Here is a 20,392-nt window from a genome sequence, read left to right on the forward strand (position 1 = left end):
TCATCTTTTGTATGATCTTCTTGATATTCTTATTAGCAGCTTCTACAGCGCCATTCATCTTTGGTCGGTACGGGGAAGAGTTATGGTGTTTTACGTTGAACTGCGTGTAGAGTTCAGTAATCATCTTGTTGTTCAAATTAGTACCATTGTCGGTGATAATCCTTTCAGGGATACCATACCGACAAATAAGACTATTCTTGATGAACCGTGTCACCACATTCTTGGTGACAGAAGCAAATGAGGCGGCCTCTACCCACTTTGTAAAGTAATCAATAGCGACAAGGATGAAGCGATGTCCATTAGAAGCAGTAGGTTTAATCTCCCCAATCATATCAATGCCCCACATTGCAAAGGGCCAAGGTGCGGTCAACACGTTCAATGGAGCAGGAGGTGCATGTACTTTATCCGCATATATCTGGCACTTGTGACAGGTTCTGGAGTGATGGTGGCAATCAGCTTCCATGGTAGACCAATAATACCCTGATCTCAGAATCTTCTTGGCCATCGTATGTCCACTACAATGAGTCCCAAAAATACCGTCGTGCGTATCTCCCATAATCTTTTCTGCTTCCTTTTTATCCACACAGCGAAGCAAAGTCGAATCGTGGTTACGTTTGTATAATACTCCATTACTCAGAAAGAATTTAGCAGAGAACTTCCTCAGGAATTTTCTATCATTGATAGATGCCCCCTCAGGGTACTCCTGAGTTTCTAAATATCTTTTTACTTCGTGGAACCAAGGTTTCTCTTCCACTTCATCAGTATTAAGCTCATAACAATGTGCTGGTTCATCCAATCGCTCAATGGTGATCCTGGGAGCTTCATTGTCCCATCTGACTCTGAACATAGATGACATGGTAGCTAATGCGTCTGCCAACTGATTCTCTTCTCGTGGGATATGTTCGAATGTAATCTCTTCAAAGTATGGGATTAATGTCATCACCCGTTCTCGGTAAGGGATGAGATTCGGATGCTTAGTGTCCCATTCTCCTTTGATTTGACTGATTACTAATGCTGAGTCTCCGTACACACTCAAAAACTTGATCCTTAGGTCTATGGTAGCTCTGAGTCCCAAAACACATGCTTCATACTCAGCCATATTATTGGTACAATCAAAACATAGTCTAGCAGTGAAAGGCGTATGGCAACCCCTGGGAGAAATAATTACGACACCAACACCGTTGCCCAACGCATTAGAAGATCCATCAAAAACCATAGTCCATCGGGATCCTATTTCGGGTCCTTTATCCGGTCCAGGTTCTTCATAATCAGTAACAAGCATGACATCCTCATCTGGGAACTCAAAATTCATAGATTGGTAATCATCCACTGCTTGATGAGCCAAATGATCGGCTAGCACGCTTCCTTTGATTGCTTTCTGGGTAGTATACTGGATGTCGTACTCTGTTAGAATCATCTGCCATCTTGCTATTCTTCCGGAGAGAGCGGGTTTCTCAAATATGTATTTGATAGGATCCATCTTAGAAATCAATAAAGTGGTGTGATTCAACATATACTGTCTCAGTCGGCGAGCAGCCCAGGCCAAAGCACAACAAGTTTTCTCGAGCAGTGAGTATCTTGTTTCACAGTCGGTAAACTTTTTGCTAAGGTAGTATATGGCATGCTCTTTTCGACCAGACTCGTCATGCTGTCCCAACACGCACCCCATTGAATTTTCTAACACGGTTAAATACATGATTAGAGGTCTTCCTTCAACTGGTGGCATCAGAATTGGAGGTTCTTGAAGATACTTCTTGATTTTGTCAAAAGCTTCTTGACATTCCTCATTCCATATCATCTCTTGATTTTTCCTCAGTAGTTTGAAGAGGGGTTTGCAGGTAGCAGTCAAGTGGGAGATAAATTGGGCAATATAATTCAAACGTCCCAAGAAACCTCTGACTTCTTTATCTGTACTGGGAACTGGCATTTCTTGAATAGCTCTCACCTTGGCCGGGTCAACCTCAATCCCTTTACCACTGACAATAAAGCCCAGGAGTTTGCCGGACCTTACCCCAAAGGTGCATTTGTTCGGGTTCAACCTCAACTTGTATTTCTTCAGCCTCTCGAACAGTTTGTATAAATGATCGAGATGTTCCTCCTCAGTATGAGATCTGGCTATCATGTCATCCACATATACCTCTATTTCATGATGGATCATGTCATGGAACAAAACCACCATAGCACGCTGGTACGTTGCCCCGGCGTTCTTTAAACCAAATGGCATTACTTTATAACAGAACGTGCCCCAGTGCGTCACAAACGTAGTTTTCTCCATGTCCTCAGGCGCCATCTTAATCTGGTTGTAACCTGAGAATCCATCCATGAATGAGAACACCTTGTGTTGAGCGGTGTTATCTACCAGAACATCAATGTGCGGGAGTGGAAAGTCATCCTTGGGACTCGCTTTATTCAGGTCTCGGTAATCTACACACATTCGCACCTTACCATCCTTCTTTGGCACTGGTACCACATTAGCAACCCATTGAGGATAAGAAGTAACAGCCAGAAAACCTGCATCAAATTGTTTCATCACCTCGGCTTTGATTTTCTCAGACATTTCAGGACGCATGCGACGAACCTTTTGCTTAACAGGACGACATTCTTCCCTCGTTGGCAGTCGATGCACTACTATATCGGTATCCAGTCCTGGCATGTCTTCATAAGACCAAGCAAAAATCTCTACATAGTCATGCAACATCTGAATCAACCTTCTCTTGACACTGTTTTCCAAGCCTGCTCCTATTTTGACTTCTTTCTTGTTTACCTCAGTACCCAGATTTACAGTCTCAACTGACTCCTCGTGTGGCTGTATAGTCCTTTCTTCCTGCAGTAACAGTCTGGCAAGTTCTCCAGGTACTTCACAATCTTCCTCACTTCCATCTTCGGCTTGGTAGATCGGATTTTCAAAGTCATAATGAACAGTAGTAGAACTATTGTCAACAGGATCCAGAGTGGGTATGGATCTGCAATTCGTTACGTGAGTGTGTGTAAGAAAACATAACTTGTTTGGAAGATGACAGAAAAGACAAAGAGCGCAATATTTGAATGCAAAAAGTCCATTGATTTATTGAATATGAATATGCTTATGAAAATGACAAAACCCTTAACAAATTAGCTATTGTGCCCCGGGCATAGACACAACGCTTGGAGAAGTTCAATTGTAAAAAAAAACAAAAATTTGCAACACTAAGATAGACAATAACAATTACTCCTGACTAAAGGAAATCGGGATAGTGTCTTCAGCCTTCCAATTATTGAGTCCGTCACCAATTGTTGGGAAAATCCAGCTATCCAGATCGCAATCGCTATCAGCATCTTCTACAGCATTGATTTGACTCTTGTCAGAGCTGAACCCCAGGCCAAATTTGTCAGAGTTGTAGGGTACGTTGATCAGTTGACTCCAACCAGTACGACCGCCATTTTCGACCACAGCTTGAGCATCTTTCAGAGAAATCATGGCAGGAGGAGTCCGAATAACCTTGGGCACACCGGAAGTTGGCTTAAGGACAGGATTGGTCGGAGGAACTACTTCAAATGACTGACAAGGAGTCTCAATGAATTCACCATCCATCTCGACGTATCTGAAGGCATGCACACTACTGACAATGTACTCTTCTTCTCCACACACGGTGACAATTTTGCCCTCTGTGGGATACCTCAGCTTTTGATGGAGAGACGAAGCTACAGCACCTGACCCATGAATCCAAGGGCGTCCCAGTAAGCAGGAATAGGCAGGACGAATGTTCATTACATGGAAGGTAGTATTGAAGACTTGAGGTCCTATCTTGATAGGGAGGACTACTTCGCCATGGACAACACTCTTCGCACCATCGTAAGCACGTACCACAATGTCACTAGGTTTCAGTTCGATGCTTTTACAGTCCAGCTTATCCAGCACAGCTGTTGGCAGCACATTCAAGGAAGAGCCATTATCGATCAACACATGAGACAAAGTGATTCCCCTACACTCAATGGAGATATGCAGGGCTTTATTGTGATTCTTTCCCGCTGGTGTCAGGTCAGCATCAGAAAAGCCTAGGCCATTGTCAACAGCCAAGTGAGCAACATAATTTTCGAACTGATCGACAGATGTTTCCTGAGGCACATGAGCAGTCTTCAAGAATTTTATCAATGCATTGGCATGAGATTCAGAAGATAACAGCAAGGATAACGTCGAGATCTTAGACGGGGTATGCCCCAACTGTTCTACCACATCGAAATCACTCTTGCGGATGATTTTCAGCACTTCTTCCATTTCCTGTTTGGCAACATCTTCGGGAGTAACTTCGACCGGTGTCTCTGACTGAGAAGGATTGACTGGTTCCTTTCCTCGAGTTTCAAGGACAGGAGGTGAGATTTCTGGAGAGAAGATCCTTCCACTTCGAGTAATTTTACTAGTCCCAACGATGCCATTAGGATTAGTAGAATTGTCAATTTGCTTTACGCCATGGACGTAAACATCACCGCCATAATTCCACGGAATAGCTTTGCTTGAGGAATACGGGATCGGGCCAGGTGCAGTAATGATTAGGGGAGCTACCCTGGGCTCAACAGTAATCCTCACAGGCGCCCTAGTAGCGGTAATCTTCACTAGAATTTTGGACCTAGCAATCACAGATATTTCTTCAATAGGGTTTTCCGCCTTAGGAATCCTTTCGAAGAGAACTGTACGATCGTCCATCAGCCGTTGAATACCATTCTTCAATTTCAAACAGTCCTTGGGCCGGAGTATGTAGAGATTGCAATCTTCAGCACAACCTGGAAATAAACCAGCTTGCAATAAATTCCTCTTTATGATCGGGAGAGGAGATGTTAAGTCCGCCACATTGGAAATGTGAGAATCGTCATCCATAGCATTAACGGTCTTGTCATGGTTAGGCATAGGAGCAGTGATGACATTAGGAGTCTCCGGAGGCTCAAACTCAATTTCTCCAGCTTCGATCATATCCTGAATCTTATTCTTCAATGACCAGCAATCGTTTGTATCATGCCCGGGGCTATCGGAGTGATATGCACACCTGGCATTGGGATTATAACGAGAAGAGGTAGTGTTGGGATTTGTAGGAGGATCTCTAAGGGTGATCAAATTTGCCTTTAGCATTCCCTGCAGTGCCTGTGCCAAGGTCATATTGATCCTGGTGAACTGCCTTCTTGGCCTGTCTTGTTTGGGCTGGAAGTTTTGAGATGGTGGTGCTGCAATCGTAACTGCTCCAATGTCGTGGTCACGGTTTTTCTTGTTACGACCCTTTTGACCGTACACAACATTTGATTCATTCCTCCCCTGATAGGACCTTTTGGTGCTTGCAGAGGCAGTCGCCTGTATCTTTCCACTTCGGATGCCGCTTTCAACACGTTCACCTGTCAATATAAGTTCAGTGAAACCTGATGAAGAACTTCCCAGTAGATGGCTGTAGAATGGGTCGGTCAGTGTGCCCATGAACATATCCGCCAATTCTCTGTCAGTCATAGGGGGTTTGACTCTGCCAGCCAAATCTCTCCACTTTTGAGCATATTCTTTAAAGCTTTCTTTAGATCCCATAGTCATATTCTGCAACTGTAGCCGGGTAGGTGCTAGTTCAGAGTTATACTGGTACTGTTTATAGAAAGCTGTTGCTAAATCAGTCCAGGTGCGGATGTCAGAGCTCTCGAGCTGATAATACCATTCCAACTGTGTGCCAGACAAGCTCTCTTGGAAGAAATGGATCCATAGCTTCCTGTCAGTGGTATGCGGCTGAATCTTTCTCACATAAGCTCTCAGATGCATCTGAGGACAAGACGCACCATCGTACTTAGTGAAAGTGGGGATTTTGAATTTGCGAGGAATGGTCACATCGGAGACCAGACCCAAACTTTCGAAATCCAGATCGGGCGCCTTCTGACCCTCCATAGCTAGCATACGTTCTTCCAGCAACTTGTACTTATCATCTCTTGGAGAGTACTGTTCATTTTCATAATCTTCATCGTCATCCTCAGGGTTGGAGAAATCAGCATTCTCTTCCTCTGAATCATTCTCTGCCCCCTCTTCTGGACCATTCGGGATTCCAAACTTGACTCCTGTGGCCTGTCCTTTACGCCTTCTTCCCGGGTTAATGAAACTCACAGCTTTCTTGTCTTTCGTCTTTTCGAGCAAAAGAGCCTTCAGTTCCTCCTGCCCCTTGGATAAGCTTAGCATCATCTCCTTGAATTGAGCATTCTGAGTCTGGAGATCTTTGACAGTTTGTTCGAGATCCATTTTTCTGTTTGCAATGAAGACCGTGAGAACATTGAACTTGTAGAATACCTGTTATGCAGTGTTATGTTATGCTGTGCAATGTATGAAATGTTTTCAAGGACTTTTGGAATTTAACTTTGCGTAAATCACCAACAAGAGAGAAATGTTTATTGCTAATTTCTTTGATCAATGTTCATTACAAAAGGAATAATAATAGAAATACAATGAAAGCTCAAGTCTCCCAGGGGCGACTTCTTTTTGGGCGAAGATACGCATTGAGTCTTCGTTCCTCATTAAGCTGACTGGTAAGTTCTAACACTTTCTTCCTTTCTGCGACGAACTGAGTCTCGAAAGTATCCCTTTCTTCTCTCAACTGGATCCAGGATCTCTTTAGTTCCTCAACATTGGTAGGCATATCTGGATAAGGAATGATCTGAGGAGCACCTCCTTCAGCTTCAGGTTCGACAATCTGAGGTCCGATTGCAAGATATGGCATGACAAGTTCACGAGCTCTGGCGCGTACCCATCTGAGATAAGGTTCCATAGGAATAGAATTTTTCTGTCCTAACGTACCTCTCTTCACCATGCCCCAAGCTCGTACAAATCTTTGACGGAGGCCTTGGGAATCATTGTCATAGTCGAACATGATGCCTTCGATGATCATTTCATGTGGACCATCTCTTCGAGCACAACCAAACTGTCGCAGAGCTAAAGCAGGATTATAAGTAATACCTCCTCTTATTCCTAGGAGTGGTACATTAGGGAACTCGCCACAACGGTCAATGATGGTAACATTTTCCTTGAACTGAGGACACCAACAGATGTCTGGGTGGGAGAGCGACATTATCCTTTGAGACCATTTCAAATTCTGCTCGTTCTTCAAGACTGATTGAGGAAGGTGCGAAATAAACCACCTAGACAACAAAGGTATGCAGCACATGAGAGTCCCTTGCTTCTTCATGGTACGAGTATGGAGGGAATGCAAAATGTCTCCCAGCAAGGTAGGTACAGGGTTATGAGTGAGAAATATCTTAATAGCATTCATGTCTATGAATTGGTCTGGATTAGGGAATAACACCAAGCCATAGATTAGCAATGCCAGGATGTCTTCGAAAGCACGGACATTCATAACTTTTAAGAATTCCCGGGCCTTATTTGTCAGGAATTTGGCAAGTAAACCCTTAACTCCACTCCTTGTTACCCAATTAGCTTCAATGTCGGACTTCGTCATGTGTAAAGCTGCGGCAACTTCTTCAGACTTCGGAACCTTTTCTAAACCACTGAGAGGTATTTGATCAAGGATAGGTATCCCAAGCAGTCTGGAGAATTCTTCCAGTGTAGGTACCAACTGATAATCTGGGAATGTGAAGCAATGATGTTTAGGGTCGAAGAACTGGAATAAAACTCTCATCATATCTTCTTTGAACCCAGTGGTAACTAAATTGAGAAGAGAACCATGTCTCTTGATGAACTGCGCATGATCGGAAAGTTCTGACACTAAGTTCTTGAGTTGAGGAGAGATTGCTACAAGATTAATCCGGATGGTCTTCCTGGGAGCCATAGCCTTACAAAACAGAGCAAAGCTAAATTCCTAAGTCCTTGAAATGGTTAGTACAATGATGTTATGATGTTATGATGTTATGATGTTATGCAAGTAGCAAACATAAACCAGTCATACAATCATTCCTAGGTTTTAAGGCTTGCATGAGTTCCATAGGTAAGTACCCTCCCCACTGAAGTTTGGTTGGTTCAACCTGTCCTAGAATAGTAACCGGGTTCTAGAAGGATCTCCAATCATTGACCTTCCTTCAAGTCCACTTCAGTGCAACACCAAGTGGTTGACCGAAGCTTCCCTAAAGTCCAATCTCAAGGAGTGTAGTATCGAGTCTCAACCAACCCCAGTCGGAACCGAAGTCAGTTATCTCACTACTTTCTAATGGCCAGGATGAGTCAATTAGGGTTCTAAAGGTCTGGTTAATGCTTTAATGACACCACGCGGAAGCCAAATTTTTCCTCAAGTGAACATGAGGAACATCAGGACATCCAAAGTGTCACATTAACCGTAGCCATCATTTTAACCATTCCAAGATACGCCGGATAGTCGCGATGATCTATTGCTACTTACCTAAGGTACACTAGATCCGGGTGTAGGATCTTTCACTCAAAAATACCCAAGCAATCCCTTAAAAGTAAATCAGACAATTTGGAATAATTGATCTTGTTTTTAAGGTAACCTCTCTTTTTAAACTATCCCCAGCAGAGTCGCCAGTTCTGTCATACGGTGAACTGACTTGGGGTGTTTTGCTTTTTATCGCAATGTCGCGGATAGCAAGAGTCGCCACCGACTTTTCTTTTATCCAATAAGGAAAGGTGGAAAAGAACAGGAAAGACCTCAATAGATTTTGGGTTCGGGAGGTACATTATACAAAGGGAAGGTATTAGCACCCTTTGTATCCATGGTTATCCATGGGCTCTTAATTGCTGGATCACTTATATTTTTGTCTGAAAAGTGTTGGTGAATTGTTAAAAAATGTTTCGAAAAGAGAGTTTAACTTTGTAATGATTCTCGTATGAATGTATACAAAGTATTTATCTCGTTTGATTTTGAAAAACAGTTTAGAAAGATATAACTTGGTAATGATTCTAGTATGAATGTATACCAAGTGGTGATTTTCTAGGACTTGCAAAGTGTGAGGGGTGGAAAATGTTTTAGGTTATGATCCAGTAATTGAGAGTTATACCTTCCTAAGGTCGTTATGAACGTTTCCTATCCTTATGAGGGTAAAACTGTCCTTACTATTGAGAAGTAAGTAATTTTACCCTTTGGATGTTTAAGGGTCATCGTAGGGTCATCGATAGGTCATTGAAGGCAACAGTTGTAAGGATACCTTAGCATTCGAAGGGACGATCATCATTTAACCGTAAGCTACACCGAAGGGTCATCGAGGGACAAAATCGTATTTTCGAAAGCAACATCCGAGGGACTATGATTTATTTTATGATGATTTAACCGAAGGGTCTTTGCTAAGTGTATCCCTACATTCGTGGGACATGACCGTTATACCGTAATACCGTAGGGCAGCAAAGAGAGGTCCAAAATCACATGTTTAAAGGTCATATTTTAAAGTCAATTAGGTGATTAGGATGAATCTCCACATTAAAATCAATACATTAAAATTAATACATTAAGATTAATACATTAAAATTAATTAAGCAATTTAGGGTGGATCTTCATAAGGGTATCCCACAAATAAAGTGGAAGGCCTAAACAACACTCTTTTCCTGGGATATGTGAACCTTTACAAAATTCAGCAAACGGGTTAGAATACCAATCAGGGTGCAATCGAGGATTACACCGCAAAAAAACACAGCAGCATGAATGTCAGGCAAAACAGTGCATAATTAACATAGAATAGATCAGGTTACGCATAGGGCATAATAAATATCAACGGCTGTCCCGTTCGCCTCTGCCTCGCCTAGCGAGGGCCTAGCGAATGCTCGCTACATGCTCGCTTAGCGATGTGCTAGCGAGCGGCTGCGGGTTTTGAATTTCAGAACAGTATGATCTCAGCATGCTGCATGCCTTATTGCATTCAATTACAGAAATAATATGGTCAAACACTCAGGATATTCAGGCGTACTGGAATTCACATGCAAAGTCTAATTACATATCCAAAAATTCAATCATGATGCATTATGTATTTAGAGATTTACAAATTGGAAGCATAAAACAATAATGATATACAAACTTGTTTGCAATGGAGTGGTAATGCTGAATTGGCAAGTCACTTTTGGTATCGGGTTGAGTTGGGCGGCGGTAACTTCGGTGTGAATGAGCGGCCGTCAGGGTTTCTTCACTCCGACTTCTCTGGGCTACTCTCCGGGGTTGCTATGCCAGGGTTTCCGGCCATCTCCGTCTCGGTTTTTCGTTCTCCCTTTTCGTTCTGGAGTTGGGGTATTTATAATACTCCTTTGATGACCTAATGGGCTCAGAATGAAGCCCGAAAATTTCTGTTGTCTGTCAGCTTCGCTAGGCGAGCGTGTAGCGAACGTTCGCTAGGCGAGCGTGTAGCGAACGTGTAGCGAACGTTCGCTAGGCGAGCGTGTAGCGAACGTGTAGCGAACAGGCCAGTTTGGGCCATTTTCTGGATTGGGCCATTCGTGAGCTGGGCATTTGTTCCTTTAAGATCAGTGTCTTAAAAATGAGTTGGAATGCCCTGAAAAATGTCTTAAAATATTAAGGGGCAAATTTTGGGGTATGACAAAAAGCATATTTTGTTATGTCCTTGTTAAAATACATTTATTTATATGAAGTAGAGTTCAAAAATTAAATTAGGACTGCATTTGAGAATACTGTAGATTAAATGGTTCAGAAAGAAAAGCAACATAACAACAACATAAAAGAAACATAAATGAAAAGCAATATAACAACAACATAAATGAAAAGCAACATAACAACAACACAAAAGAAAAACAACATGATTTCGGACTGCATGGACCATATTAATTTGACTGCAATACGCAGGAAACATTTTCCTACATTTGAATTGTTGTTTAAACAGAAATAGACAACGATATACAAAACAACATTTATAGTATTAGATTTCAAGTTGAAACAAACTAAATTCTGATTCAAATAACAAATCAAGAACATAAACCATGATTCTCATATAGTAGGAAAATTCGTTACAATACGATAAGTTAGGTAGAGTACGAATTGAACATAGCACTTAAATAGTTTTCAACAACTAAGATTCTCTTAATGAATCCTTACACAAAATAAGATGATATGCTAAAAAATGTAGACGCATATCATTAGTTATAAGCTTGATTTCTTCATTTAGTTTTGGAATGCCTTGCACTCTTGGGCCTGGAAGCTTTTGTTGCTGATAGCTTATGGGTCAAGAAATCTGAAGATCCTGGCTCCTCACTTGAATCATTTGGTGACAACCTCTTAGACATGGTATTGTTGAAGCTACGACCAGGGCAGCAGAAAGACTATTATGAAAATGTAATCGAACATTGTAAGAATAGGTAATTATGTTTAATAAAGGTTTCAAATTGATAGAAGAAATATGTACAAACAAATTAGAGGATTCAATCAGGACAACATTGTAGGGTATGTCTTATGTCACAACAATTGTTTTTCCCTTATTATCTGGATTATTTGTGCAATTTTTGTATCATCCTATAAGCAAATGCAGAATAACATGTTCATACTTGATTGGAAGGCGTGGTTGTCACAAAGTAAGACATTGCAAATAGTGATATGCTTAAAATTGTCAAAAAACTTACCACAAGTGGATACATGGCATCCTTCAACATTTGGATGACTTGAGGATCTTCCGTGAGCTTGACGACAGATGCCTGGCCATAATATGGTTGGTACTTGATACGAAAAGCAAAACGCTTATCTATGAGGTTGCCAAGATGTGCCAGGTAAATCTTTGGGTGATCCTCATTCGTCTAAATAAATGGTGTTGTATGGAATTTATAATTCGTAACAAAAAGTAGTTGGATGGAATTTAAAATTCATAAAGGCTGACATTTAATGTAATAGTATATGGATAAGATTTGTAGTATATTACATATGCACAGACAAGAATCACATTCATGATATACAGATATGAAAAAGTAATAAATGAAGGAGACTTATTCGTGTTATCTTGTATATCTCATGCAAGATAGACTTTGCTGTAATATAATAACAGGTTATCAATGACAGGGGTTATGGGTGTGTTATGAATAAATGGAAGTGTTTATCATTGAATCAGAAAACTGTATTCCATGACAATTTGGATATAGCTGCACGAACCTTTTTAATAATTTATCATAAATCATGAGCCGCCATACCAACAAATGTTAGATATTAATTGTTATCATGCTTCACCTTGATCACAATTTTAAACATAATACACTACGCCAAAAACTGGAATAGACAGCGCACCTTAGAGGGCGCTTTCTTAAAGAAGCGCACTCTAAAGTGAAGAGAAAAATAAGGAGGAATAGACAGCGCACTTTAGAGGGCGCTTTTGAAACAAAGCACCCTCTAAAGTGAAGCAAAAAAATAATGAGGAAATGGAGGGACACCAATAGAGGGCGCGTTTATGAAAGCGCCCTCTAAGGGTACCCTTAGAGGGCGCTTTTAAAAAAGCGCTCTCTAAGTCCATGTACAACAGCGCACTTTAGAGAGCGCTTGTGTAACAAAGCGCCCTCTAAAGTGAAGCGAAAAAATAATGAGGAAATGGAGGGACAACAATAGAGGGCGCGTTTATGAAAGCGCCCTCTAAGGATACCCTTAGAGGGCGCTTCTAAGAAAGCGCTCTCTAAGTCCATGTACAACAGCGCACTTTAGAGGGCGCTTTATTACAAAAGCGCTGTCTAAAGTGAAGCGAAAAAATAAGGAGCAATAGACAGCGTACCTTAGAGGACGCTTTTTTTCCACAAGCGCCCTCTAAGGTCCCCTTTAGTAAACATTAAAATTATAACATACTGCGCGTTTTGTTATTTCACTCTCTGTTATTTTCGTTCTTTTTCACGTTAGGGTTCTAAGGCGTTCTCCTTCCACCTCTGTTAGATCTACGATGTTTCCTCCTTCTGGCACCAAAGGTACGTTTGTTTCGTTTTAGCTTTGCCCTATTTCTTGCTTTGTTTTAGCTTTGCCCCATTTCAGTTTTATGTTATTGTTGTCTATGCTACGTTTGTTTCAACCTGTAAAGTTTCAATATTCATAGTCATTTTAAATTTGATAGCGCATGCGTTAAATTTCAAGCCCTACGTTTGTTTGGGTTTATTAGGCAATTTCAAGCCCTATGAATATCTGATTTTGTGTCAACACCAGTATCATTAGAAACCTAGGTCCGAATGTGTTTGAACTCTTCTGAAATTGTTTTTTGTTTATTCTAATTAGTAATGGATAATACATGGATGTCTTCCAATCGATTGTCGAGAGAGTACGAGAATGGGGTATTAGAATTCGTTAAGTTTGCCATTGCGCACGCCGAAGACCCCAGTAGAATGATATGTCCTTGCTTGGGTTGTTGTTATGGGAAACGGGTTGACGCAGTTCAGTTGACATCGCATCTAATGAGGCATGGAATTGATCGAAGTTATACATGTTGGAATTTGCATGGTGAGAAAAGTAACGAGAATGTTGAACCGGGGGATAGTACGACCTATGCCTCAAACTATAGTGGCGCAGATACATACGATTGTGATCGAGTTGAAGAGATTGCAGAAGCACTTGAAGGAGATCTTAAGGATTGTCCCGAAATGTTTGAGAGGTTGGTAAGTGATGCAGAGAAACCTTTGTATGATGGTTGCAAAGGAACCGTGGTAGACACCGGCATTTGTCACCCTAGGGAATTTGATTTTTACCTTAACAGCCATGCAGGAATTCAGGTAATATTAGCTATGTCATTTAACTTTATGCCATTATTTACTATTTGTTGCTCAATCGCCTTTTGACAGTTCTGTGTTATTTGCATTTGGACGTGTTCTTTTTGCAGGGGACTACTTATGCTGCCATCTGTTGTTTTGGTTGAGCCTTATTTTGTATGGATGTGCGATAGAACTACTAGACAACTTTTGGATATACAGAACATGTTTGCCACCATGGGTGGATGGGCATTTTTGTTTAGTATTGGTTAGAACTACTAGACAGCTTTTGGATACAGTGGTCACTGGGTGTTGGTTGCTATGTTTTATTCTCTTAATTGTAGTACTTTGAGAATATGTTGTTGTATATTGTTGATCAAAGAATCATATATTAATGTTGTATATATGGAGGATTAATGTTGTATATAAATGGATTCATGTTGTATATATCTATGGATTAATGGTGTATAACATTGGATTAAAGGATGAAATCAATATGAATTTTACACTTTTGCAGCATGCGAACAGGTTACCAATTAAATATAGATCCACTGTTTTTCAAACAAATTTTTTTAAAATAACTAACACTTTAGAGAGCGCTTTGTCCAGAAAGCGCCCTCTAAACACTTTACATTGACAACTTTAGAGGGCGCTTTTTCCTGAAAGCGCCCTCTAAATACTTTACATTGACAACTTTAGAGGGCGCTTTTTCCTGAAAGCGCCCTCTAAACACTTTACAATGACAACTTTAGAGGGCGCTTTTTCCTGAAAGCGCCCTCTAAACACTTTACAATGACAACTTTAGAGGGCGCTTTTTCCTGAAAGCGCCCTCTAAACACTTTACACTGACAACTTTAGAGGACGCTTTTACCAGAAAGCGCCCTCTAAGGTGTCCCTGAATGGACCACTCCAAAGGGCGCTTTTTTCTTAAAGCGCACTATAATGTGGCCACTTTAGACAGCGCTTTCTCCAGGAGAACAAAGCGTTGTCTTTACCTATGCCAGCGCCAGATTAGAGGGCGCTTAAAAGCGCTGTTATAGGCCAAAATAAGCGCCCTCTTTTCCCTTATTTGGCGTAGTGATACAAAATAATAGATATTAATTTCACTAACGCATTCAAATAAAATGAATGAATGTATTATATGAATCCAATTTAGTAATAATGAGTTTTTACTTGGTTATTGGTGGAGATTTTGTGTCGGAGCAGTTGCAACCAAAGAGGTTCCCGAGTGATTTGTTAGTTTTGTTACATGCCGAACAAATTTCATAATACCAGGACAAATGATTTTGATTGAACGTTTTTTAGTACCATAGGTATTGCAGAAAGTGTCCTACGCATAACATTCGTGACACATCAAGAAATTGTGAGATTGGCAAAGGGAACATAATAATTAAGTAACAAAATGAACTAACATCCTTAAGATAAATCATCTAATAGTTTTGATATCCTTAACAAAGGAGAAAGGTTTGTCTTCAAATGCCCCATATGAACCAGAATTGAGTGATAGTGCTTGCGAAACGGCTCAAGATGGCCTACCGTCTTCAAACCCGAGTATTAAAATATTTTGGCAAGCAGAACATACATAATGAGCAAGCAAAAGTGACATAAAAGTAAGGTATGTAAACAATTTACTTTGATTTGAAATCAATGACTTGAGGATGGTCATAGTTGATAAGTAATTTAGATTCATTCCAAGCATTTGATAGGTTGAGTTTTCCAGTTGCTGCAAGCAAGAATTTAATACATCTTCAAACATTGGAAAAATCAAAATGTCATGATGTTGGTAACATGTAAAAGAGATGAATTTACATGAACTTTGGCGAAACCAAAAATGAGTTAGTATGACAACCACTGGTCCATTGTCAGATGTGAAAGCCATAAACTGGTTGGCGAATGTCTCCCAAAGTGTAACATCAAGTTCAGTCCCACTGAAACCATTACAAATTGTAACCAAATCAATTGTTTTCATTTTAAAATCTAAAGGTATTATATAATGTAGCAGGGAGAATGTGTTGTAACTAATCATTCATCAGACAACGTAAGGTTTACGTAAGGTTTTGTCCAGCTCCTGCTACTTGGGTCCTTTGAGTTTGTTGGACAACACCCATGACATCTACATAAGAATATAATGAAAAGTGAAATGTAGTTGTTAAATAAGATAACATTGTGAATATTAAAGTAATGCAGAAATTGTTAGAGAATCGAGTATGATAATCCTGGATAACTTCGAAGAATCGTGTTCGTACACTTTCCGAACAAAGTATTTCGACCCTATTCTTGCCTGGGTTCACGAAATCTTTGTGGGGATAATTCTTGAAGAACAATTTGTTTCTGGCAAAGAGAAATGTTCAGGAATGTAGAGAGAAAGTTTGGTTTCGTTATACCTTTTAAACTGAGGCCAAATGAATCCTTATATAGGAGATCAATAACAGAAACCGAAAGGACGCAATTGTTCAGAAACGGTTACGTCGGTTGGGAAAGGGTTCAACTGTTTAAAAGAAAATTTCGAACGGGGCGCTTCTCTGCACCCCGCCAGGGGCTTCGCCCCTTGGAACCCCGTTTCAATTATTCGCATTCAATTATACGTTGGCTCGACGAGCGTGCACTCCGCACTACCCCTAACTCGTTTCCAAGCTTTAACGCATAATTGCATCGGCCTACAGTAAATCACATTACTACTAAAATACATTGATGATACTAAAATCACCAACAAATCCCCCCCATTTTAGTGTAATCCTTGATTTACTCAGTATATACAATAATATATACAAGGGTATAACACACAGGTATAACGATCAAACAAATGCATAAATGAAAATGTCTTGCGATTGAATTTTCATCTTAGTACAAATACACATTCCAAATACTCGAAAATCGGGGTGTCATAGCGATTGAACCCGTCAATCCATTTGAGTTTCTGAAGATATAGTACACATATGTTTCTTACAATACTTTACTATTCATACTTGACACTTTACAAGCCATGTGTCCTTATCCATTAATAAGCATATAGGAAGCCAAGTCCAAGCTTCTTGAAGCGGCAAAACTTCATGCTCACATAGGTGATTCTTTTAATCTTGCACCTGCATTTGCAATTTTCCAAAAGAACCATTAAGAAGATATTATTCAACCTAGCCATCACTTGCAGGTCTGAGCACATACCTTGGGAAGATAAACACAATTGCTCCAATCTCTAATTATGATCTTTCCACATTGAATTCTGCTTCTAATGTTGTATTAGAAGGGAATTGGGTATACCATAACTAATAGATTTAAATGGACTTTAATCCCATCCCAATTACCGACTTCTTCACTAAGTCTCTAGCTAACCCCTTCGTCAAGTGGTCAGCTAAGTTTTGTTGCGACCGAACAAACTCAATAGATATCACCCCATTCATGATTAATTCCCTAATCATACTATGTCTAACACCTAAATGTCTAGACTTTCAATTGTATATTTGACTATAAGCTTTAGCCAATGTGGCAGTACTATCACAACAGATAGAAATTGGTGATATCGGTTTAGGCCATATCGGAATCTCATATACCAAATTCCTTAGCTATTCCGCTTCTTTACCAGCAGCAGCTAATGCTACAAACTCAGATTCCATTGTGGAACCAGTTATACATGTTTGCTTCTTGGAAGCCCATGAGATGGCACCTCCCCCAAGCAAGAACACCCATCCACTTGTAGAGGTTGAATCTTCAGCATTATTTATCCAACTAGCATCCGAATAACCCTCTAACACCGAAGGAAATCCCATATATGACAATCCATAATTCATTGTACCCTTCAAGTACTTGAATACCCTAGTTATCGCATGCCAATGATGTCTACTAGAATTACTAGTAAATCTGCTCAACTTTCCAACCGCATAAGCAATATCCGGTTTAGTGCTAATCATAACATACATCAAAGAGCCTATAGCTTTTGAATATTCGAGTTGATCCACAGGTTTACCTGTATTTGGCATAAGCTTTTCTCCCGGATCCATGGGAGTACTTACTAGAGAACAACTTTCATAATTGAACTTCTTGAGTATTTTCTCAATGTAATGAGATTGCGTAATTACAATCCCCTTATTCTCCCGTTTAATCTTAATACCAAGAATAATGTCCGCTTCTCCCATATCCTTCATGGAGAACTTTGATGACAAGAAATTCTTCGTTTTATCAACTTGATTTTGGTCGGTGCCAAAGATCAACATGTCATCAACATATAAACAAATGAAAACTCCTTTACCGGAAGTATCAAATTTGCTATATACACATTTGTCAGCTTGGTTTAGAATGAAACCATTAGACAAAACAACCTCATCAAACTTTTGATGCCACTGCTTCGGAGCTTGTTTCAGCCCATACAACGACTTAACTAGCTTACACACTTTATGCTCATTACCAGGCATTACAAATCCTTCAGGTTGCTTCATATACACTTCTTCCTCCAAATCACCATTCAGAAATGCTGTTTTGACATCCATTTGATGAATCACTAGATTTTGAATAGCCGCCAAGGCAATCAACAATCTAATAGTAGTGATACGGGCAACAGGAGCATAGGTATCGAAATAATCAATCCCTTCCTTTTGTCTGAAGCCTTGGATAACTAATCTAGCTTTAAACTTGTCAATTGTACCATCGACTTTCATCTTCTTTTTGAAGATCCATTTGCAACCCAATGGTTTGCAACCTGGTGGTAAATCAGATAATACCCAAGTATTATTTTCCATGATAGAACCAATCTCTTTGTCAATTGCTTCTTTCCAAAAAACAGAATCTCGAGATTTCACAGCTTCATCATACGTTCTTGGATCCTCCTCTATACTATAGCAATAATAGTATTGAGTGTCAATCTGATCCTTTGATCCCTCAATTAAATATAGTTGAAAATCAGATCCATAAGATCTAGATTTTCTAGCTCTTTTGCTCCTACGGGGTTCAAGTGTCTCACTTGGCACATCATTTGAATGATCATCCCTTAGAGATTCATCTGAATTAGGTATAGAGTCCTTTGGTCTAGGTATAGAAGAGAAACAATTCTTATCAAATATGGCATCTCTCGATTCTATAATCGTGTTAATAGAAATCAAGTCATTAGGTTCTATAACATAAAACCTATAGGCCTTGGAGTGCTCAGCATATCCAACAAAGATACAAGCTACACCCTTTTCACCCAAAGTTTTCCTTTTTGGGTCCGGGAGTCTAACCACGGCCCTACAACCCCAAACACGTAGAAATGTTAAGTTGGGTCGTTTCTTATACCAAAGTTCATATGGGGTAGTCTTGTTCCTTTTATTAGGAACCCTATTTAACAAATAGCAAGCCGTTAACATAGCTTCTCCCCAAAACCCTTCACTCAAACCAGAGTAAGATAACATGGCATTCACCATTTCCTTAAGCACTCTATTTTTCCTTTCAGCCACACCATTTTGTTGAGGTGTATAAGGTGCCGTAGTCTCATGAATGATTCCTACGGATTGGAAAAATACAGGATCATAATATTCACCACCTCTATTTGTACATAATGTTTTAATCAACACATTCTGTTACACTTCAACTTCAGTTTTATAAATTTTGAATTTATCTAAGGATTCGTCCTTAGCGTGCAGCAGATAAACATAGCAGAATATGGATGCATCATCTATGAAAGTGACAAAATATTTTTTATGTCCTAATGATGGAGTAGCATGCAAATCACATAAATCACTATGTATCAACTCAAGAATGACAGATTTCCTTGTTATACTTTTAAAAGGTTGCCTAGTGATCTTTGCTAACATGCAAGTTTTACAATTTTCTACATTTTTATCAAAAACAGGAATTAAATCATCTTTAGACATTTCATGCATTCTTTTATACTGTACGTGTCCTAGACGAGCATGCCATAACAATGAATTGATAACATTCGAAGAGGACATAAATACAGAACCAGAATCATTAGGAACTCCATTCAAATTCATCATAAACATACCATTATTATAATATCCAAATCCTACAAACACACCAGACTTCGATAAAACATATTTATCGGATTCACACACTTGCTTGTATCCAAGCTTATTTAATACAGGATCAGAAATTAAATTCTTACGTAGTTTAGGAACATACAAAACATTAAACAAAGTAATAGTCTTTCCAGAACTGAATTCTAGCATCACGTTTCCTTTGCCTTCAACGGGAGCGAAGTGATCATCTCCCATGTAGAGGACAGAACCATCTTCCACTGGAACAAGAGTCTTGAACCAGAAACGATCCTTGCAAACATGTGTTGTAGCGCCAGAATCAATCCACAACGCGATAGCATCATCCTGCACATAGAATGCTTCAGAATTTAGTGAAACCGAATGTTTAATCAAACTATTCAAATCACGAATTGATTTCTGACCTTGGTTTTCAGATTGGTCCTAAGACCCCTTTCCTGAACCACTTGCATTCGCGTTATCATGCTTTTTTCCGGAACGACAATCCTTCTTGAAGTGGCCTGTTTTGCCACACTTCCAGCATTCTAGTTTCGGTTTCTTGTTAGCACCGAAACTGCCCTTATTGTTCTTGAAAGCACGCTTCTTTCCTTTGTTTTTGTTGTTACCGTTCTTACCACCCTCTTCGACCATATTAACCGAGGGTCCAGCAATTTCTTTGCCTTTTCCTTTGTCATCCTCCTGCGCTCTTAGAGATTCTTCTATGCGCAAGTGACTTCCAAGTTGGATCAAAGACAGTTCGTCTTTTCCATGCTTCAGATTGTGTTTGAAATCCTTCCACGAAGGAGGCAACTTGTCTATGATGCTTGAGACAGATATTGTTTCA

This window comes from Lathyrus oleraceus, chromosome 1 (genome assembly GCF_024323335.1).
Source record: "Lathyrus oleraceus cultivar Zhongwan6 chromosome 1, CAAS_Psat_ZW6_1.0, whole genome shotgun sequence".
NCBI lineage: Eukaryota > Viridiplantae > Streptophyta > Magnoliopsida > Fabales > Fabaceae > Lathyrus > Lathyrus oleraceus.